Source organism: Eleutherodactylus coqui, chromosome 2, assembly GCF_035609145.1.
Source record: "Eleutherodactylus coqui strain aEleCoq1 chromosome 2, aEleCoq1.hap1, whole genome shotgun sequence".
Classification (NCBI taxonomy): Eukaryota; Metazoa; Chordata; class Amphibia; order Anura; family Eleutherodactylidae; genus Eleutherodactylus; species Eleutherodactylus coqui.
The window spans coordinates 307,425,622-307,440,842 of NC_089838.1; the positions used below are offsets into that span (position 1 = coordinate 307,425,622).

The 15,221-nt window shown below is 45.4% G+C and overlaps 59 non-coding genes across 59 annotated transcripts; 39 read left to right on the forward strand and 20 right to left on the reverse strand.

Annotated features, from left to right (window-relative positions):
* Positions 1-196: 196 nt before the first annotated feature.
* TRNAM-CAU (transfer RNA methionine (anticodon CAU)) lies at positions 197-269 on the forward strand. The gene has a single exon. It is a non-coding gene; the product is annotated as a tRNA-Met (tRNA).
* Positions 270-487: 218 nt separating this feature from the next.
* TRNAR-ACG (transfer RNA arginine (anticodon ACG)) lies at positions 488-560 on the forward strand. The gene has a single exon. It is a non-coding gene; the product is annotated as a tRNA-Arg (tRNA).
* Positions 561-568: 8 nt separating this feature from the next.
* Positions 569-640, forward strand: TRNAH-GUG (transfer RNA histidin (anticodon GUG)). The gene has a single exon. It is a non-coding gene; the product is annotated as a tRNA-His (tRNA).
* A 126-nt stretch (positions 641-766) lies between these two features.
* On the reverse strand, positions 767-838 carry TRNAE-CUC (transfer RNA glutamic acid (anticodon CUC)). Its single transcript has one exon. It is a non-coding gene; the product is annotated as a tRNA-Glu (tRNA).
* A 215-nt stretch (positions 839-1,053) lies between these two features.
* On the reverse strand, positions 1,054-1,125 carry TRNAE-UUC (transfer RNA glutamic acid (anticodon UUC)). Its single transcript has one exon. It is a non-coding gene; the product is annotated as a tRNA-Glu (tRNA).
* Positions 1,126-1,284: 159 nt separating this feature from the next.
* Positions 1,285-1,357, forward strand: TRNAM-CAU (transfer RNA methionine (anticodon CAU)). The gene has a single exon. It is a non-coding gene; the product is annotated as a tRNA-Met (tRNA).
* A 218-nt stretch (positions 1,358-1,575) lies between these two features.
* TRNAR-ACG (transfer RNA arginine (anticodon ACG)) lies at positions 1,576-1,648 on the forward strand. Its single transcript has one exon. It is a non-coding gene; the product is annotated as a tRNA-Arg (tRNA).
* An 8-nt stretch (positions 1,649-1,656) lies between these two features.
* TRNAH-GUG (transfer RNA histidin (anticodon GUG)) lies at positions 1,657-1,728 on the forward strand. Its single transcript has one exon. It is a non-coding gene; the product is annotated as a tRNA-His (tRNA).
* A 126-nt stretch (positions 1,729-1,854) lies between these two features.
* Positions 1,855-1,926, reverse strand: TRNAE-CUC (transfer RNA glutamic acid (anticodon CUC)). Its single transcript has one exon. It is a non-coding gene; the product is annotated as a tRNA-Glu (tRNA).
* Positions 1,927-2,371: 445 nt separating this feature from the next.
* TRNAM-CAU (transfer RNA methionine (anticodon CAU)) lies at positions 2,372-2,444 on the forward strand. Its single transcript has one exon. It is a non-coding gene; the product is annotated as a tRNA-Met (tRNA).
* A 218-nt stretch (positions 2,445-2,662) lies between these two features.
* On the forward strand, positions 2,663-2,735 carry TRNAR-ACG (transfer RNA arginine (anticodon ACG)). Its single transcript has one exon. It is a non-coding gene; the product is annotated as a tRNA-Arg (tRNA).
* An 8-nt stretch (positions 2,736-2,743) lies between these two features.
* TRNAH-GUG (transfer RNA histidin (anticodon GUG)) lies at positions 2,744-2,815 on the forward strand. The gene has a single exon. It is a non-coding gene; the product is annotated as a tRNA-His (tRNA).
* Positions 2,816-2,941: 126 nt separating this feature from the next.
* Positions 2,942-3,013, reverse strand: TRNAE-CUC (transfer RNA glutamic acid (anticodon CUC)). The gene has a single exon. It is a non-coding gene; the product is annotated as a tRNA-Glu (tRNA).
* A 215-nt stretch (positions 3,014-3,228) lies between these two features.
* TRNAE-UUC (transfer RNA glutamic acid (anticodon UUC)) lies at positions 3,229-3,300 on the reverse strand. The gene has a single exon. It is a non-coding gene; the product is annotated as a tRNA-Glu (tRNA).
* Positions 3,301-3,469: 169 nt separating this feature from the next.
* On the forward strand, positions 3,470-3,542 carry TRNAM-CAU (transfer RNA methionine (anticodon CAU)). Its single transcript has one exon. It is a non-coding gene; the product is annotated as a tRNA-Met (tRNA).
* Positions 3,543-3,760: 218 nt separating this feature from the next.
* On the forward strand, positions 3,761-3,833 carry TRNAR-ACG (transfer RNA arginine (anticodon ACG)). Its single transcript has one exon. It is a non-coding gene; the product is annotated as a tRNA-Arg (tRNA).
* An 8-nt stretch (positions 3,834-3,841) lies between these two features.
* Positions 3,842-3,913, forward strand: TRNAH-GUG (transfer RNA histidin (anticodon GUG)). Its single transcript has one exon. It is a non-coding gene; the product is annotated as a tRNA-His (tRNA).
* A 126-nt stretch (positions 3,914-4,039) lies between these two features.
* TRNAE-CUC (transfer RNA glutamic acid (anticodon CUC)) lies at positions 4,040-4,111 on the reverse strand. Its single transcript has one exon. It is a non-coding gene; the product is annotated as a tRNA-Glu (tRNA).
* Positions 4,112-4,556: 445 nt separating this feature from the next.
* On the forward strand, positions 4,557-4,629 carry TRNAM-CAU (transfer RNA methionine (anticodon CAU)). Its single transcript has one exon. It is a non-coding gene; the product is annotated as a tRNA-Met (tRNA).
* A 299-nt stretch (positions 4,630-4,928) lies between these two features.
* On the forward strand, positions 4,929-5,000 carry TRNAH-GUG (transfer RNA histidin (anticodon GUG)). Its single transcript has one exon. It is a non-coding gene; the product is annotated as a tRNA-His (tRNA).
* Positions 5,001-5,126: 126 nt separating this feature from the next.
* Positions 5,127-5,198, reverse strand: TRNAE-CUC (transfer RNA glutamic acid (anticodon CUC)). Its single transcript has one exon. It is a non-coding gene; the product is annotated as a tRNA-Glu (tRNA).
* Positions 5,199-5,413: 215 nt separating this feature from the next.
* Positions 5,414-5,485, reverse strand: TRNAE-UUC (transfer RNA glutamic acid (anticodon UUC)). The gene has a single exon. It is a non-coding gene; the product is annotated as a tRNA-Glu (tRNA).
* A 158-nt stretch (positions 5,486-5,643) lies between these two features.
* TRNAM-CAU (transfer RNA methionine (anticodon CAU)) lies at positions 5,644-5,716 on the forward strand. The gene has a single exon. It is a non-coding gene; the product is annotated as a tRNA-Met (tRNA).
* A 218-nt stretch (positions 5,717-5,934) lies between these two features.
* On the forward strand, positions 5,935-6,007 carry TRNAR-ACG (transfer RNA arginine (anticodon ACG)). The gene has a single exon. It is a non-coding gene; the product is annotated as a tRNA-Arg (tRNA).
* An 8-nt stretch (positions 6,008-6,015) lies between these two features.
* Positions 6,016-6,087, forward strand: TRNAH-GUG (transfer RNA histidin (anticodon GUG)). The gene has a single exon. It is a non-coding gene; the product is annotated as a tRNA-His (tRNA).
* Positions 6,088-6,213: 126 nt separating this feature from the next.
* TRNAE-CUC (transfer RNA glutamic acid (anticodon CUC)) lies at positions 6,214-6,285 on the reverse strand. Its single transcript has one exon. It is a non-coding gene; the product is annotated as a tRNA-Glu (tRNA).
* A 445-nt stretch (positions 6,286-6,730) lies between these two features.
* Positions 6,731-6,803, forward strand: TRNAM-CAU (transfer RNA methionine (anticodon CAU)). Its single transcript has one exon. It is a non-coding gene; the product is annotated as a tRNA-Met (tRNA).
* Positions 6,804-7,021: 218 nt separating this feature from the next.
* Positions 7,022-7,094, forward strand: TRNAR-ACG (transfer RNA arginine (anticodon ACG)). Its single transcript has one exon. It is a non-coding gene; the product is annotated as a tRNA-Arg (tRNA).
* Positions 7,095-7,102: 8 nt separating this feature from the next.
* On the forward strand, positions 7,103-7,174 carry TRNAH-GUG (transfer RNA histidin (anticodon GUG)). The gene has a single exon. It is a non-coding gene; the product is annotated as a tRNA-His (tRNA).
* A 126-nt stretch (positions 7,175-7,300) lies between these two features.
* Positions 7,301-7,372, reverse strand: TRNAE-CUC (transfer RNA glutamic acid (anticodon CUC)). Its single transcript has one exon. It is a non-coding gene; the product is annotated as a tRNA-Glu (tRNA).
* Positions 7,373-7,587: 215 nt separating this feature from the next.
* TRNAE-UUC (transfer RNA glutamic acid (anticodon UUC)) lies at positions 7,588-7,659 on the reverse strand. The gene has a single exon. It is a non-coding gene; the product is annotated as a tRNA-Glu (tRNA).
* Positions 7,660-7,823: 164 nt separating this feature from the next.
* Positions 7,824-7,896, forward strand: TRNAM-CAU (transfer RNA methionine (anticodon CAU)). Its single transcript has one exon. It is a non-coding gene; the product is annotated as a tRNA-Met (tRNA).
* A 218-nt stretch (positions 7,897-8,114) lies between these two features.
* On the forward strand, positions 8,115-8,187 carry TRNAR-ACG (transfer RNA arginine (anticodon ACG)). Its single transcript has one exon. It is a non-coding gene; the product is annotated as a tRNA-Arg (tRNA).
* An 8-nt stretch (positions 8,188-8,195) lies between these two features.
* TRNAH-GUG (transfer RNA histidin (anticodon GUG)) lies at positions 8,196-8,267 on the forward strand. Its single transcript has one exon. It is a non-coding gene; the product is annotated as a tRNA-His (tRNA).
* Positions 8,268-8,393: 126 nt separating this feature from the next.
* Positions 8,394-8,465, reverse strand: TRNAE-CUC (transfer RNA glutamic acid (anticodon CUC)). Its single transcript has one exon. It is a non-coding gene; the product is annotated as a tRNA-Glu (tRNA).
* Positions 8,466-8,915: 450 nt separating this feature from the next.
* Positions 8,916-8,988, forward strand: TRNAM-CAU (transfer RNA methionine (anticodon CAU)). The gene has a single exon. It is a non-coding gene; the product is annotated as a tRNA-Met (tRNA).
* A 218-nt stretch (positions 8,989-9,206) lies between these two features.
* Positions 9,207-9,279, forward strand: TRNAR-ACG (transfer RNA arginine (anticodon ACG)). The gene has a single exon. It is a non-coding gene; the product is annotated as a tRNA-Arg (tRNA).
* Positions 9,280-9,772: 493 nt separating this feature from the next.
* On the reverse strand, positions 9,773-9,844 carry TRNAE-UUC (transfer RNA glutamic acid (anticodon UUC)). Its single transcript has one exon. It is a non-coding gene; the product is annotated as a tRNA-Glu (tRNA).
* Positions 9,845-10,013: 169 nt separating this feature from the next.
* Positions 10,014-10,086, forward strand: TRNAM-CAU (transfer RNA methionine (anticodon CAU)). The gene has a single exon. It is a non-coding gene; the product is annotated as a tRNA-Met (tRNA).
* A 218-nt stretch (positions 10,087-10,304) lies between these two features.
* TRNAR-ACG (transfer RNA arginine (anticodon ACG)) lies at positions 10,305-10,377 on the forward strand. Its single transcript has one exon. It is a non-coding gene; the product is annotated as a tRNA-Arg (tRNA).
* Positions 10,378-10,385: 8 nt separating this feature from the next.
* Positions 10,386-10,457, forward strand: TRNAH-GUG (transfer RNA histidin (anticodon GUG)). Its single transcript has one exon. It is a non-coding gene; the product is annotated as a tRNA-His (tRNA).
* A 126-nt stretch (positions 10,458-10,583) lies between these two features.
* Positions 10,584-10,655, reverse strand: TRNAE-CUC (transfer RNA glutamic acid (anticodon CUC)). The gene has a single exon. It is a non-coding gene; the product is annotated as a tRNA-Glu (tRNA).
* Positions 10,656-11,101: 446 nt separating this feature from the next.
* TRNAM-CAU (transfer RNA methionine (anticodon CAU)) lies at positions 11,102-11,174 on the forward strand. Its single transcript has one exon. It is a non-coding gene; the product is annotated as a tRNA-Met (tRNA).
* A 299-nt stretch (positions 11,175-11,473) lies between these two features.
* On the forward strand, positions 11,474-11,545 carry TRNAH-GUG (transfer RNA histidin (anticodon GUG)). Its single transcript has one exon. It is a non-coding gene; the product is annotated as a tRNA-His (tRNA).
* A 126-nt stretch (positions 11,546-11,671) lies between these two features.
* TRNAE-CUC (transfer RNA glutamic acid (anticodon CUC)) lies at positions 11,672-11,743 on the reverse strand. The gene has a single exon. It is a non-coding gene; the product is annotated as a tRNA-Glu (tRNA).
* A 215-nt stretch (positions 11,744-11,958) lies between these two features.
* Positions 11,959-12,030, reverse strand: TRNAE-UUC (transfer RNA glutamic acid (anticodon UUC)). The gene has a single exon. It is a non-coding gene; the product is annotated as a tRNA-Glu (tRNA).
* A 159-nt stretch (positions 12,031-12,189) lies between these two features.
* TRNAM-CAU (transfer RNA methionine (anticodon CAU)) lies at positions 12,190-12,262 on the forward strand. The gene has a single exon. It is a non-coding gene; the product is annotated as a tRNA-Met (tRNA).
* Positions 12,263-12,480: 218 nt separating this feature from the next.
* TRNAR-ACG (transfer RNA arginine (anticodon ACG)) lies at positions 12,481-12,553 on the forward strand. The gene has a single exon. It is a non-coding gene; the product is annotated as a tRNA-Arg (tRNA).
* Positions 12,554-12,561: 8 nt separating this feature from the next.
* Positions 12,562-12,633, forward strand: TRNAH-GUG (transfer RNA histidin (anticodon GUG)). The gene has a single exon. It is a non-coding gene; the product is annotated as a tRNA-His (tRNA).
* Positions 12,634-12,759: 126 nt separating this feature from the next.
* TRNAE-CUC (transfer RNA glutamic acid (anticodon CUC)) lies at positions 12,760-12,831 on the reverse strand. Its single transcript has one exon. It is a non-coding gene; the product is annotated as a tRNA-Glu (tRNA).
* Positions 12,832-13,276: 445 nt separating this feature from the next.
* On the forward strand, positions 13,277-13,349 carry TRNAM-CAU (transfer RNA methionine (anticodon CAU)). Its single transcript has one exon. It is a non-coding gene; the product is annotated as a tRNA-Met (tRNA).
* A 218-nt stretch (positions 13,350-13,567) lies between these two features.
* TRNAR-ACG (transfer RNA arginine (anticodon ACG)) lies at positions 13,568-13,640 on the forward strand. The gene has a single exon. It is a non-coding gene; the product is annotated as a tRNA-Arg (tRNA).
* An 8-nt stretch (positions 13,641-13,648) lies between these two features.
* On the forward strand, positions 13,649-13,720 carry TRNAH-GUG (transfer RNA histidin (anticodon GUG)). Its single transcript has one exon. It is a non-coding gene; the product is annotated as a tRNA-His (tRNA).
* A 126-nt stretch (positions 13,721-13,846) lies between these two features.
* TRNAE-CUC (transfer RNA glutamic acid (anticodon CUC)) lies at positions 13,847-13,918 on the reverse strand. The gene has a single exon. It is a non-coding gene; the product is annotated as a tRNA-Glu (tRNA).
* A 215-nt stretch (positions 13,919-14,133) lies between these two features.
* Positions 14,134-14,205, reverse strand: TRNAE-UUC (transfer RNA glutamic acid (anticodon UUC)). The gene has a single exon. It is a non-coding gene; the product is annotated as a tRNA-Glu (tRNA).
* A 164-nt stretch (positions 14,206-14,369) lies between these two features.
* TRNAM-CAU (transfer RNA methionine (anticodon CAU)) lies at positions 14,370-14,442 on the forward strand. Its single transcript has one exon. It is a non-coding gene; the product is annotated as a tRNA-Met (tRNA).
* Positions 14,443-14,660: 218 nt separating this feature from the next.
* Positions 14,661-14,733, forward strand: TRNAR-ACG (transfer RNA arginine (anticodon ACG)). The gene has a single exon. It is a non-coding gene; the product is annotated as a tRNA-Arg (tRNA).
* Positions 14,734-14,741: 8 nt separating this feature from the next.
* On the forward strand, positions 14,742-14,813 carry TRNAH-GUG (transfer RNA histidin (anticodon GUG)). Its single transcript has one exon. It is a non-coding gene; the product is annotated as a tRNA-His (tRNA).
* A 126-nt stretch (positions 14,814-14,939) lies between these two features.
* On the reverse strand, positions 14,940-15,011 carry TRNAE-CUC (transfer RNA glutamic acid (anticodon CUC)). Its single transcript has one exon. It is a non-coding gene; the product is annotated as a tRNA-Glu (tRNA).
* Positions 15,012-15,221: the final 210 nt, after the last annotated feature.

Consider the following 15,221-nt stretch of genomic DNA (forward strand, 5'->3'; position numbering starts at 1 on the left):
GTGAAAACCAGGAATCCTAACCGCTAGACCATATGAGAAAAGTTGCTTTCACAGCTTGCTTTAAACTTTCCAATATATGTAGATATATACATGTACATATTAAAAAAAAAAAAAAAAAAAAAAAAAAAAAAAGAAGTTTTGTGCTTACAGAATTCCATCTTATCTCTGGACGGCAACAACCAATCACATGCAAGATGCCTCGTTAGCGCAGTAGGTAGCGCGTCAGTCTCATAATCTGAAGGTCGTGAGTTCGATCCTCACACGGGGCATGGATCTATCCTTGTTTTTTCCCTCCGCCTTAACTGGATAGGCACTGCTCTTTGCCATTCAATACCGAAACGATACTGGATAATATGGAAAGGTAGCAAACAAGGCAGAAGGGTTTTGGCTAGGGGCTAAAAGCAACCGTGTTGAGGTATTTGAATATGGCTGCGAGCGTAGCAAAAGTCCAAAATGGGGAGCATGATTAGTGGCAACCTCTCACACAGGGCCAGTGGCGCAATGGATAACGCGTCTGACTACGGATCAGAAGATTGTAGGTTCGACTCCTACCTGGCTCGTGAATGTCGCCGTGATCGTATAGTGGTTAGTACTCTGCGTTGTGGCCGCAGCAACCCCGGTTCGAATCCGGGTCACGGCATTCTTGATGAAAAAGCAAAGGTGCTCTTGTAGACGGCAAGCCTGAATGATACTTTTATGAACTTTTTGAGCGCTATCTTAATTCAGAGGGTCTTTCGATGTAGTTGCAAGCTTAGGAAAATGCTCATTCCCATACCGGGAGTCGAACCCGGGCCGCCTGGGTGAGAACCAGGAATCCTAACCGCTAGACCATATGGGAACCGCTGAGACCCTTTTTCAGTAATAAGTAGAAAAAAAATCAGTTTCATGATTTGAAAACTCATTTTTAAGCATGGATGGCATCAACAACCACTTGCAAGTGGCCTCGTTAGCGCAGCATTTTTGGCTGCCAAGAGCATCTGCAAACTAAGCCGCTTAATTCTGCAAGAAAGGTGCAGGCCTTTGAATGCAGGCACAAGCTTAGCAAAACACTCATTCCCATACCGGGAGTCGAACCCGGGCCGCCTGGGTGAAAACCAGGAATCCTAACCGCTAGACCATATGGGAAAAGTTGCTTTCACAGCTTGCTTTAAACTTTCCAATATATGTAGATATATACATGTACATATTAAAAAAAAAAAAAAAAAAAAAAAAAAAAAAAAGAGGTTTTGTGCTTACAGAATTCCATCTTATCTCTGGACGGCAACAACCAATCACACGCAAGATGCCTCGTTAGCGCAGTAGGTAGCGCGTCAGTCTCATAATCTGAAGGTCGTGAGTTCGATCCTCACACGGGGCATGGATCTATCCATGTTTTTTCCCTCCGCCTTAACTGGATAGGCACTGCTCTTTGCCATTCAATACCGAAACGATACTGGATAATATGGAAAGGTAGCAAACAAGGCAGAAGGGTTTTGGCTAGGGGCTAAAAGCAACCGTGTTGAGGTCTTTGAATATGGCTGCGAGCGTAGCAAAAGTCCAAAATGGGGAGCATGATTAGTGGCAACCTCTCACACAGGGCCAGTGGCGCAATGGATAACGCGTCTGACTACGGATCAGAAGATTGTAGGTTCGACTCCTACCTGGCTCGTGAATGTCGCCGTGATCGTATAGTGGTTAGTACTCTGCGTTGTGGCCGCAGCAACCCCGGTTCGAATCCGGGTCACGGCATTCTTGATGAAAAAGCAAAGGTGCTCTTGTAGACGGCAAGCCTGAATGATACTTTTATGAACTTTTTGAGCGCTATCTTAATTCAGAGGGTCTTTCGATGTAGTTGCAAGCTTAGGAAAATGCTCATTCCCATACCGGGAGTCGAACCCGGGCCGCCTGGGTGAGAACCAGGAATCCTAACCGCTAGACCATATGGGAACCGCTGAGACCCTTTTTCAGTAATAGGTAGAAAAAAAATCAGTTTCATGATTTGAAAACTCATTTTTAAGCATGGATGGCATCAACAACCACTTGCAAGTGGCCTCGTTAGCGCAGCATTTTTGGCTGCCAAGAGCATCTGCAAACTAAGCCGCTTAATTCTGCAAGAAAGGTGCAGGCCTTTGAATGCAGGCACAAGCTTAGCAAAACACTCATTCCCATACCGGGAGTCGAACCCGGGCCGCCTGGGTGAAAACCAGGAATCCTAACCGCTAGACCATATGAGAAAAGTTGCTTTCACAGCTTGCTTTAAACTTTCCAATATATGTAGATATATACATGTACATATTAAAAAAAAAAAAAAAAAAAAAAAAAAAAAAAGAAGTTTTGTGCTTACAGAATTCCATCTTATCTCTGGACGGCAACAACCAATCACATGCAAGATGCCTCGTTAGCGCAGTAGGTAGCGCGTCAGTCTCATAATCTGAAGGTCGTGAGTTCGATCCTCACACGGGGCATGGATCTATCCTTGTTTTTTCCCTCCGCCTTAACTGGATAGGCACTGCTCTTTGCCATTCAATACCGAAACGATACTGGATAATATGGAAAGGTAGCAAACAAGGCAGAAGGGTTTTGGCTAGGGGCTAAAAGCAACCGTGTTGAGGTATTTGAATATGGCTGCGAGCGTAGCAAAAGTCCAAAATGGGGAGCATGATTAGTGGCAACCTCTCACACAGGGCCAGTGGCGCAATGGATAACGCGTCTGACTACGGATCAGAAGATTGTAGGTTCGACTCCTACCTGGCTCGTGAATGTCGCCGTGATCGTATAGTGGTTAGTACTCTGCGTTGTGGCCGCAGCAACCCCGGTTCGAATCCGGGTCACGGCATTCTTGATGAAAAAGCAAAGGTGCTCTTGTAGACGGCAAGCCTGAATGATACTTTTATGAACTTTTTGAGCGCTATCTTAATTCAGAGGGTCTTTCGATGTAGTTGCAAGCTTAGGAAAATGCTCATTCCCATACCGGGAGTCGAACCCGGGCCGCCTGGGTGAGAACCAGGAATCCTAACCGCTAGACCATATGGGAACCGCTGAGACCCTTTTTCAGTAATAAGTAGAAAAAAAATCAGTTTCATGATTTGAAAACTCATTTTTAAGCATGGATGGCATCAACAACCACTTGCAAGTGGCCTCGTTAGCGCAGCATTTTTGGCTGCCAAGAGCATCTGCAAACTAAGCCGCTTAATTCTGCAAGAAAGGTGCAGGCCTTTGAATGCAGGCACAAGCTTAGCAAAACACTCATTCCCATACCGGGAGTCGAACCCGGGCCGCCTGGGTGAAAACCAGGAATCCTAACCGCTAGACCATATGGGAAAAGTTGCTTTCACAGCTTGCTTTAAACTTTCCAATATATGTAGATATATACATGTACATATTAAAAAAAAAAAAAAAAAAAAAAAAAAAAAAAAAAAAAAAAAAGAGGTTTTGTGCTTACAGAATTCCATCTTATCTCTGGACGGCAACAACCAATCACACGCAAGATGCCTCGTTAGCGCAGTAGGTAGCGCGTCAGTCTCATAATCTGAAGGTCGTGAGTTCGATCCTCACACGGGGCATGGATCTATCCATGTTTTTTCCCTCCGCCTTAACTGGATAGGCACTGCTCTTTGCCATTCAATACCGAAACGATACTGGATAATATGGAAAGGTAGCAAACAAGGCAGAAGGGTTTTGGCTAGGGGCTAAAAGCAACCGTGTTGAGGTCTTTGAATATGGCTGCGAGCGTAGCAAAAGTCCAAAATGGGGAGCATGATTAGTGGCAACCTCTCACACAGGGCCAGTGGCGCAATGGATAACGCGTCTGACTACGGATCAGAAGATTGTAGGTTCGACTCCTACCTGGCTCGTGAATGTCGCCGTGATCGTATAGTGGTTAGTACTCTGCGTTGTGGCCGCAGCAACCCCGGTTCGAATCCGGGTCACGGCATTCTTGATGAAAAAGCAAAGGTGCTCTTGTAGACGGCAAGCCTGAATGATACTTTTATGAACTTTTTGAGCGCTATCTTAATTCAGAGGGTCTTTCGATGTAGTTGCAAGCTTAGGAAAATGCTCATTCCCATACCGGGAGTCGAACCCGGGCCGCCTGGGTGAGAACCAGGAATCCTAACCGCTAGACCATATGGGAACCGCTGAGACCCTTTTTCAGTAATAAGTAGAAAAAAAATCAGTTTCATGATTTGAAAACTCATTTTTAAGCATGGATGGCATCAACAACCACTTGCAAGTGGCCTCGTTAGCGCAGCATTTTTGGCTGCCAAGAGCATCTGCAAACTAAGCCGCTTAATTCTGCAAGAAAGGTGCAGGCCTTTGAATGCAGGCACAAGCTTAGCAAAACACTCATTCCCATACCGGGAGTCGAACCCGGGCCGCCTGGGTGAAAACCAGGAATCCTAACCGCTAGACCATATGAGAAAAGTTGCTTTCACAGCTTGCTTTAAACTTACCAATATATGTAGATATATACATGTACATATTAAAAAAAAAAAAAAAAAAAAAAAAAAAAAAAGAAGTTTTGTGCTTACAGAATTCCATCTTATCTCTGGACGGCAACAACCAATCACATGCAAGATGCCTCGTTAGCGCAGTAGGTAGCGCGTCAGTCTCATAATCTGAAGGTCGTGAGTTCGATCCTCACACGGGGCATGGATCTATCCTTGTTTTTTCCCTCCGCCTTAACTGGATAGGCACTGCTCTTTGCCATTCAATACCGAAACGATACTGGATAATATGGAAAGGTAGCAAACAAGGCAGAAGGGTTTTGGCTAGGGGCTAAAAGCAACCGTGTTGAGGTATTTGAATATGGCTGCGAGCGTAGCAAAAGTCCAAAATGGGGAGCATGATTAGTGGCAACCTCTCACACAGGGCCAGTGGTGCAATGGATAACGCGTCTGACTACGGATCAGAAGATTGTAGGTTCGACTCCTACCTGGCTCGTGAATGTCGCCGTGATCGTATAGTGGTTAGTACTCTGCGTTGTGGCCGCAGCAACCCCGGTTCGAATCCGGGTCACGGCATTCTTGATGAAAAAGCAAAGGTGCTCTTGTAGACGGCAAGCCTGAATGATACTTTTATGAACTTTTTGAGCGCTATCTTAATTCAGAGGGTCTTTCGATGTAGTTGCAAGCTTAGGAAAATGCTCATTCCCATACCGGGAGTCGAACCCGGGCCGCCTGGGTGAGAACCAGGAATCCTAACCGCTAGACCATATGGGAACCGCTGAGACCCTTTTTCAGTAATAAGTAGAAAAAAAATCAGTTTCATGATTTGAAAACTCATTTTTAAGCATGGATGGCATCAACAACCACTTGCAAGTGGCCTCGTTAGCGCAGCATTTTTGGCTGCCAAGAGCATCTGCAAACTAAGCCGCTTAATTCTGCAAGAAAGGTGCAGGCCTTTGAATGCAGGCACAAGCTTAGCAAAACACTCATTCCCATACCGGGAGTCGAACCCGGGCCGCCTGGGTGAAAACCAGGAATCCTAACCGCTAGACCATATGGGAAAAGTTGCTTTCACAGCTTGCTTTAAACTTTCCAATATATGTAGATATATACATGTACATATTAAAAAAAAAAAAAAAAAAAAAAAAAAAAAAAGAGGTTTTGTGCTTACAGAATTCCATCTTATCTCTGGACGGCAACAACCAATCACACGCAAGATGCCTCGTTAGCGCAGTAGGTAGCGCGTCAGTCTCATAATCTGAAGGTCGTGAGTTCGATCCTCACACGGGGCATGGATCTATCCATGTTTTTTCCCTCCGCCTTAACTGGATAGGCACTGCTCTTTGCCATTCAATACCGAAACGATACTGGATAATATGGAAAGGTAGCAAACAAGGCAGAAGGGTTTTGGCTAGGGGCTAAAAGCAACCGTGTTGAGGTCTTTGAATATGGCTGCGAGCGTAGCAAAAGTCCAAAATGGGGAGCATGATTAGTGGCAACCTCTCACACAGGGCCAGTGGCGCAATGGATAACGCGTCTGACTACGGATCAGAAGATTGTAGGTTCGACTCCTACCTGGCTCGTGAATGTCGCCGTGATCGTATAGTGGTTAGTACTCTGCGTTGTGGCCGCAGCAACCCCGGTTCGAATCCGGGTCACGGCATTCTTGATGAAAAAGCAAAGGTGCTCTTGTAGACGGCAAGCCTGAATGATACTTTTATGAACTTTTTGAGCGCTATCTTAATTCAGAGGGTCTTTCGATGTAGTTGCAAGCTTAGGAAAATGCTCATTCCCATACCGGGAGTCGAACCCGGGCCGCCTGGGTGAGAACCAGGAATCCTAACCGCTAGACCATATGGGAACCGCTGAGACCCTTTTTCAGTAATAGGTAGAAAAAAAATCAGTTTCATGATTTGAAAACTCATTTTTAAGCATGGATGGCATCAACAACCACTTGCAAGTGGCCTCGTTAGCGCAGCATTTTTGGCTGCCAAGAGCATCTGCAAACTAAGCCGCTTAATTCTGCAAGAAAGGTGCAGGCCTTTGAATGCAGGCACAAGCTTAGCAAAACACTCATTCCCATACCGGGAGTCGAACCCGGGCCGCCTGGGTGAAAACCAGGAATCCTAACCGCTAGACCATATGAGAAAAGTTGCTTTCACAGCTTGCTTTAAACTTTCCAATATATGTAGATATATACATGTACATATTAAAAAAAAAAAAAAAAAAAAAAAAAAAAAAAGAAGTTTTGTGCTTACAGAATTCCATCTTATCTCTGGACGGCAACAACCAATCACATGCAAGATGCCTCGTTAGCGCAGTAGGTAGCGCGTCAGTCTCATAATCTGAAGGTCGTGAGTTCGATCCTCACACGGGGCATGGATCTATCCTTGTTTTTTCCCTCCGCCTTAACTGGATAGGCACTGCTCTTTGCCATTCAATACCGAAACGATACTGGATAATATGGAAAGGTAGCAAACAAGGCAGAAGGGTTTTGGCTAGGGGCTAAAAGCAACCGTGTTGAGGTATTTGAATATGGCTGCGAGCGTAGCAAAAGTCCAAAATGGGGAGCATGATTAGTGGCAACCTCTCACACAGGGCCAGTGGCGCAATGGATAACGCGTCTGACTACGGATCAGAAGATTGTAGGTTCGACTCCTACCTGGCTCGTGAATGTCGCCGTGATCGTATAGTGGTTAGTACTCTGCGTTGTGGCCGCAGCAACCCCGGTTCGAATCCGGGTCACGGCATTCTTGATGAAAAAGCAAAGGTGCTCTTGTAGACGGCAAGCCTGAATGATACTTTTATGAACTTTTTGAGCGCTATCTTAATTCAGAGGGTCTTTCGATGTAGTTGCAAGCTTAGGAAAATGCTCATTCCCATACCGGGAGTCGAACCCGGGCCGCCTGGGTGAGAACCAGGAATCCTAACCGCTAGACCATATGGGAACCGCTGAGACCCTTTTTCAGTAATAAGTAGAAAAAAAATCAGTTTCATGATTTGAAAACTCATTTTTAAGCATGGATGGCATCAACAACCACTTGCAAGTGGCCTCGTTAGCGCAGCATTTTTGGCTGCCAAGAGCATCTGCAAACTAAGCCGCTTAATTCTGCAAGAAAGGTGCAGGCCTTTGAATGCAGGCACAAGCTTAGCAAAACACTCATTCCCATACCGGGAGTCGAACCCGGGCCGCCTGGGTGAAAACCAGGAATCCTAACCGCTAGACCATATGGGAAAAGTTGCTTTCACAGCTTGCTTTAAACTTTCCAATATATGTAGATATATACATGTACATATTAAAAAAAAAAAAAAAAAAAAAAAAAAAAAAAAAAAAAGAGGTTTTGTGCTTACAGAATTCCATCTTATCTCTGGACGGCAACAACCAATCACACGCAAGATGCCTCGTTAGCGCAGTAGGTAGCGCGTCAGTCTCATAATCTGAAGGTCGTGAGTTCGATCCTCACACGGGGCATGGATCTATCCATGTTTTTTCCCTCCGCCTTAACTGGATAGGCACTGCTCTTTGCCATTCAATACCGAAACGATACTGGATAATATGGAAAGGTAGCAAACAAGGCAGAAGGGTTTTGGCTAGGGGCTAAAAGCAACCGTGTTGAGGTCTTTGAATATGGCTGCGAGCGTAGCAAAAGTCCAAAATGGGGAGCATGATTAGTGGCAACCTCTCACACAGGGCCAGTGGCGCAATGGATAACGCGTCTGACTACGGATCAGAAGATTGTAGGTTCGACTCCTACCTGGCTCGTGAATGTCGCCGTGATCGTATAGTGGTTAGTACTCTGCGTTGTGGCCGCAGCAACCCCGGTTCGAATCCGGGTCACGGCATTCTTGATGAAAAAGCAAAGGTGCTCTTGTAGACGGCAAGCCTGAATGATACTTTTATGAACTTTTTGAGCGCTATCTTAATTCAGAGGGTCTTTCGATGTAGTTGCAAGCTTAGGAAAATGCTCATTCCCATACCGGGAATCGAACCCGGGCCGCCTGGGTGAGAACCAGGAATCCTAACCGCTAGACCATATGGGAACCGCTGAGACCCTTTTTCAGTAATAAGTAGAAAAAAAATCAGTTTCATGATTTGAAAACTCATTTTTAAGCATGGATGGCATCAACAACCACTTGCAAGTGGCCTCGTTAGCGCAGCATTTTTGGCTGCCAAGAGCATCTGCAAACTAAGCCGCTTAATTCTGCAAGAAAGGTGCAGGCCTTTGAATGCAGGCACAAGCTTAGCAAAACACTCATTCCCATACCGGGAGTCGAACCCGGGCCGCCTGGGTGAAAACCAGGAATCCTAACCGCTAGACCATATGAGAAAAGTTGCTTTCACAGCTTGCTTTAAACTTTCCAATATATGTAGATATATACATGTACATATTAAAAAAAAAAAAAAAAAAAAAAAAAAAAAAAAAAAAGAAGTTTTGTGCTTACAGAATTCCATCTTATCTCTGGACGGCAACAACCAATCACACGCAAGATGCCTCGTTAGCGCAGTAGGTAGCGCGTCAGTCTCATAATCTGAAGGTCGTGAGTTCGATCCTCACACGGGGCATGGATCTATCCTTGTTTTTTCCCTCCGCCTTAACTGGATAGGCACTGCTCTTTGCCATTCAATACCGAAACGATACTGGATAATATGGAAAGGTAGCAAACAAGGCAGAAGGGTTTTGGCTAGGGGCTAAAAGCAACCGTGTTGAGGTATTTGAATATGGCTGCGAGCGTAGCAAAAGTCCAAAATGGGGAGCATGATTAGTGGCAACCTCTCACACAGGGCCAGTGGCGCAATGGATAACGCGTCTGACTACGGATCAGAAGATTGTAGGTTCGACTCCTACCTGGCTCGTGAATGTCGCCGTGATCGTATAGTGGTTAGTACTCTGTGTTGTGGCCGCAGCAACCCCGGTTCGAATCCGGGTCACGGCATTCTTGATGAAAAAGCAAAGGTGCTCTTGTAGACGGCAAGCCTGAATGATACTTTTATGAACTTTTTGAGCGCTATCTTAATTCAGAGGGTCTTTCGATGTAGTTGCAAGCTTAGGAAAATGCTCATTCCCATACCGGGAGTCGAACCCGGGCCGCCTGGGTGAGAACCTGGAATCCTAACCGCTAGACCATATGGGAACCGCTGAGACCCTTTTTCAGTAATAAGTAGAAAAAAAATCAGTTTCATGATTTGAAAACTCATTTTTAAGCATGGATGGCATCAACAACCACTTGCAAGTGGCCTCGTTAGCGCAGCATTTTTGGCTGCCAAGAGCATCTGCAAACTAAGCCGCTTAATTCTGCAAGAAAGGTGCAGGCCTTTGAATGCAGGCACAAGCTTAGCAAAACACTCATTCCCATACCGGGAGTCGAACCCGGGCCGCCTGGGTGAAAACCAGGAATCCTAACCGCTAGACCATATGGGAAAAGTTGCTTTCACAGCTTGCTTTAAACTTTCCAATATATGTAGATATATACATGTACATATTAAAAAAAAAAAAAAAAAAAAAAAAAAAAAAAAAAAAAAAAAAGAGGTTTTGTGCTTACAGAATTCCATCTTATCTCTGGACGGCAACAACCAATCACACGCAAGATGCCTCGTTAGCGCAGTAGGTAGCGCGTCAGTCTCATAATCTGAAGGTCGTGAGTTCGATCCTCACACGGGGCATGGATCTATCCATGTTTTTTCCCTCCGCCTTAACTGGATAGGCACTGCTCTTTGCCATTCAATACCGAAACGATACTGGATAATATGGAAAGGTAGCAAACAAGGCAGAAGGGTTTTGGCTAGGGGCTAAAAGCAACCGTGTTGAGGTCTTTGAATATGGCTGCGAGCGTAGCAAAAGTCCAAAATGGGGAGCATGATTAGTGGCAACCTCTCACACAGGGCCAGTGGCGCAATGGATAACGCGTCTGACTACGGATCAGAAGATTGTAGGTTCGACTCCTACCTGGCTCGTGAATGTCGCCGTGATCGTATAGTGGTTAGTACTCTGCGTTGTGGCCGCAGCAACCCCGGTTCGAATCCGGGTCACGGCATTCTTGATGAAAAAGCAAAGGTGCTCTTGTAGACGGCAAGCCTGAATGATACTTTTATGAACTTTTTGAGCGCTATCTTAATTCAGAGGGTCTTTCGATGTAGTTGCAAGCTTAGGAAAATGCTCATTCCCATACCGGGAGTCGAACCCGGGCCGCCTGGGTGAGAACCAGGAATCCTAACCGCTAGACCATATGGGAACCGCTGAGACCCTTTTTCAGTAATAAGTAGAAAAAAAATCAGTTTCATGATTTGAAAACTCATTTTTAAGCATGGATGGCATCAACAACCACTTGCAAGTGGCCTCGTTAGCGCAGCATTTTTGGCTGCCAAGAGCATCTGCAAACTAAGCCGCTTAATTCTGCAAGAAAGGTGCAGGCCTTTGAATGCAGGCACAAGCTTAGCAAAACACTCATTCCCATACCGGGAGTCGAACCCGGGCCGCCTGGGTGAAAACCAGGAATCCTAACCGCTAGACCATATGAGAAAAGTTGCTTTCACAGCTTGCTTTAAACTTACCAATATATGTAGATATATACATGTACATATTAAAAAAAAAAAAAAAAAAAAAAAAAAAAAAAAGAAGTTTTGTGCTTACAGAATTCCATCTTATCTCTGGACGGCAACAACCAATCACATGCAAGATGCCTCGTTAGCGCAGTAGGTAGCGCGTCAGTCTCATAATCTGAAGGTCGTGAGTTCGATCCTCACACGGGGCATGGATCTATCCTTGTTTTTTCCCTCCGCCTTAACTGGATAGGCACTGCTCTTTGCCATTCAATACCGAAACGATACTGGATAATATGGAAAGGTAGCAAACAAGGCAGAAGGGTTTTGGCTAGGGGCTAAAAGCAACCGTGTTGAGGTATTTGAATATGGCTGCGAGCGTAGCAAAAGTCCAAAATGGGGAGCATGATTAGTGGCAACCTCTCACACAGGGCCAGTGGTGCAATGGATAACGCGTCTGACTACGGATCAGAAGATTGTAGGTTCGACTCCTACCTGGCTCGTGAATGTCGCCGTGATCGTATAGTGGTTAGTACTCTGCGTTGTGGCCGCAGCAACCCCGGTTCGAATCCGGGTCACGGCATTCTTGATGAAAAAGCAAAGGTGCTCTTGTAGACGGCAAGCCTGAATGATACTTTTATGAACTTTTTGAGCGCTATCTTAATTCAGAGGGTCTTTCGATGTAGTTGCAAGCTTAGGAAAATGCTCATTCCCATACCGGGAGTCGAACCCGGGCCGCCTGGGTGAGAACCAGGAATCCTAACCGCTAGACCATATGGGAACCGCTGAGACCCTTTTTCAGTAATAAGTAGAAAAAAAATCAGTTTCATGATTTGAAAACTCATTTTTAAGCATGGATGGCATCAACAACCACTTGCAAGTGGCCTCGTTAGCGCAGCATTTTTGGCTGCCAAGAGCATCTGCAAACTAAGCCGCTTAATTCTGCAAGAAAGGTGCAGGCCTTTGAATGCAGGCACAAGCTTAGCAAAACACTCATTCCCATACCGGGAGTCGAACCCGGGCCGCCTGGGTGAAAACCAGGAATCCTAACCGCTAGACCATATGGGAAAAGTTGCTTTCACAGCTTGCTTTAAACTTTCCAATATATGTAGATATATACATGTACATATTAAAAAAAAAAAAAAAAAAAAAAAAAAAAAAAAGAGGTTTTGTGCTTACAGAATTCCATCTTATCTCTGGACGGCAACAACCAATCACACGCAAGATGCCTCGTTAGCGCAGTAGGTAGCGCGTCAGTCTCATAATCTGAAGGTCGTGAGTTCGATCCTCACACGGGGCATGGATCTATCCATGTTTTTTCCCTCCGCCTTAACTGGATAGGCACTGCTCTTTGCCATTCAATACCGAAACGATACTGGATAATATGGAAAGGTAGCAAACAAGGCAGAAGGGTTTTGGCTAGGGGCTAAAAGCAACCGTGTTGAGGTCTTTGAATATGGCTGCGAGCGTAGCAAAAGTCCAAAATGGGGAGCATGATTAGTGGCAACCTCTCACACAGGGCCAGTGGCGCAATGGATAACGCGTCTGACTACGGATCAGAAGATTGTAGGTTCGACTCCTACCTGGCTCGTGAATGTCGCCGTGATCGTATAGTGGTTAGTACTCTGCGTTGTGGCCGCAGCAACCCCGGTTCGAATCCGGGTCACGGCATTCTTGATGAAAAAGCAAAGGTGCTCTTGTAGACGGCAAGCCTGAATGATACTTTTATGAACTTTTTGAGCGCTATCTTAATTCAGAGGGTCTTTCGATGTAGTTGCAAGCTTAGGAAAATGCTCATTCCCATACCGGGAGTCGAACCCGGGCCGCCTGGGTGAGAACCAGGAATCCTAACCGCTAGACCATATGGGAACCGCTGAGACCCTTTTTCAGTAATAGGTAGAAAAAAAATCAGTTTCATGATTTGAAAACTCATTTTTAAGCATGGATGGCATCAACAACCACTTGCAAGTGGCCTCGTTAGCGCAGCATTTTTGGCTGCCAAGAGCATCTGCAAACTAAGCCGCTTAATTCTGCAAGAAAGGTGCAGGCCTTTGAATGCAGGCACAAGCTTAGCAAAACACTCATTCCCATACCGGGAGTCGAACCCGGGCCGCCTGGGTGAAAACCAGGAATCCTAACCGCTAGACCATATGAGAAAAGTTGCTTTCACAGCTTGCTTTAAACTTTCCAATATATGTAGATATATACATGTACATATTAAAAAAAAAAAAAAAAAAAAAAAAAAAAAAAGAAGTTTTGTGCTTACAGAATTCCATCTTATCTCTGGACGGCAACAACCAATCACATGCAAGATGCCTCGTTAGCGCAGTAGGTAGCGCGTCAGTCTCATAATCTGAAGGTCGTGAGTTCGATCCTCACACGGGGCATGGATCTATCCTTGTTTTTTCCCTCCGCCTTAACTGGATAGGCACTGCTCTTTGCCATTCAATACCGAAACGATACTGGATAATATGGAAAGGTAGCAAACAAGGCAGAAGGGTTTTGGCTAGGGGCTAAAAGCAACCGTGTTGAGGTATTTGAATATGGCTGCGAGCGTAGCAAAAGTCCAAAATGGGGAGCATGATTAGTGGCAACCTCTCACACAGGGCCAGTGGCGCAATGGATAACGCGTCTGACTACGGATCAGAAGATTGTAGGTTCGACTCCTACCTGGCTCGTGAATGTCGCCGTGATCGTATAGTGGTTAGTACTCTGCGTTGTGGCCGCAGCAACCCCGGTTCGAATCCGGGTCACGGCATTCTTGATGAAAAAGCAAAGGTGCTCTTGTAGACGGCAAGCCTGAATGATACTTTTATGAACTTTTTGAGCGCTATCTTAATTCAGAGGGTCTTTCGATGTAGTTGCAAGCTTAGGAAAATGCTCATTCCCATACCGGGAGTCGAACCCGGGCCGCCTGGGTGAGAACCAGGAATCCTAACCGCTAGACCATATGGGAACCGCTGAGACCCTTTTTCAGTAATAAGTAGAAAAAAAATCAGTTTCATGATTTGAAAACTCATTTTTAAGCATGGATGGCATCAACAACCACTTGCAAGTGGCCTCGTTAGCGCAGCATTTTTGGCTGCCAAGAGCATCTGCAAACTAAGCCGCTTAATTCTGCAAGAAAGGTGCAGGCCTTTGAATGCAGGCACAAGCTTAGCAAAACACTCATTCCCATACCGGGAGTCGAACCCGGGCCGCCTGGGTGAAAACCAGGAATCCTAACCGCTAGACCATATGGGAAAAGTTGCTTTCACAGCTTGCTTTAAACTTTCCAATATATGTAGATATATACATGTACATATTAAAAAAAAAAAAAAAAAAAAAAAAAAAAAAAAAAAAAGAGGTTTTGTGCTTACAGAATTCCATCTTATCTCTGGACGGCAACAACCAATCACACGCAAGATGCCTCGTTAGCGCAGTAGGTAGCGCGTCAGTCTCATAATCTGAAGGTCGTGAGTTCGATCCTCACACGGGGCATGGATCTATCCATGTTTTTTCCCTCCGCCTTAACTGGATAGGCACTGCTCTTTGCCATTCAATACCGAAACGATACTGGATAATATGGAAAGGTAGCAAACAAGGCAGAAGGGTTTTGGCTAGGGGCTAAAAGCAACCGTGTTGAGGTCTTTGAATATGGCTGCGAGCGTAGCAAAAGTCCAAAATGGGGAGCATGATTAGTGGCAACCTCTCACACAGGGCCAGTGGCGCAATGGATAACGCGTCTGACTACGGATCAGAAGATTGTAGGTTCGACTCCTACCTGGCTCGTGAATGTCGCCGTGATCGTATAGTGGTTAGTACTCTGCGTTGTGGCCGCAGCAACCCCGGTTCGAATCCGGGTCACGGCATTCTTGATGAAAAAGCAAAGGTGCTCTTGTAGACGGCAAGCCTGAATGATACTTTTATGAACTTTTTGAGCGCTATCTTAATTCAGAGGGTCTTTCGATGTAGTTGCAAGCTTAGGAAAATGCTCATTCCCATACCGGGAATCGAACCCGGGCCGCCTGGGTGAGAACCAGGAATCCTAACCGCTAGACCATATGGGAACCGCTGAGACCCTTTTTCAGTAATAAGTAGAAAAAAAATCAGTTTCATGATTTGAAAACTCATTTTTAAGCATGGATGGCATCAACAACCACTTGCAAGTGGCCTCGTTAGCGCAGCATTTTTGGCTGCCAAGAGCATCTGCAAACTAAGCCGCTTAATTCTGCAAGAAAGGTGCAGGCCTTTGAATGCAGGCACAAGCTTAGCAAAAC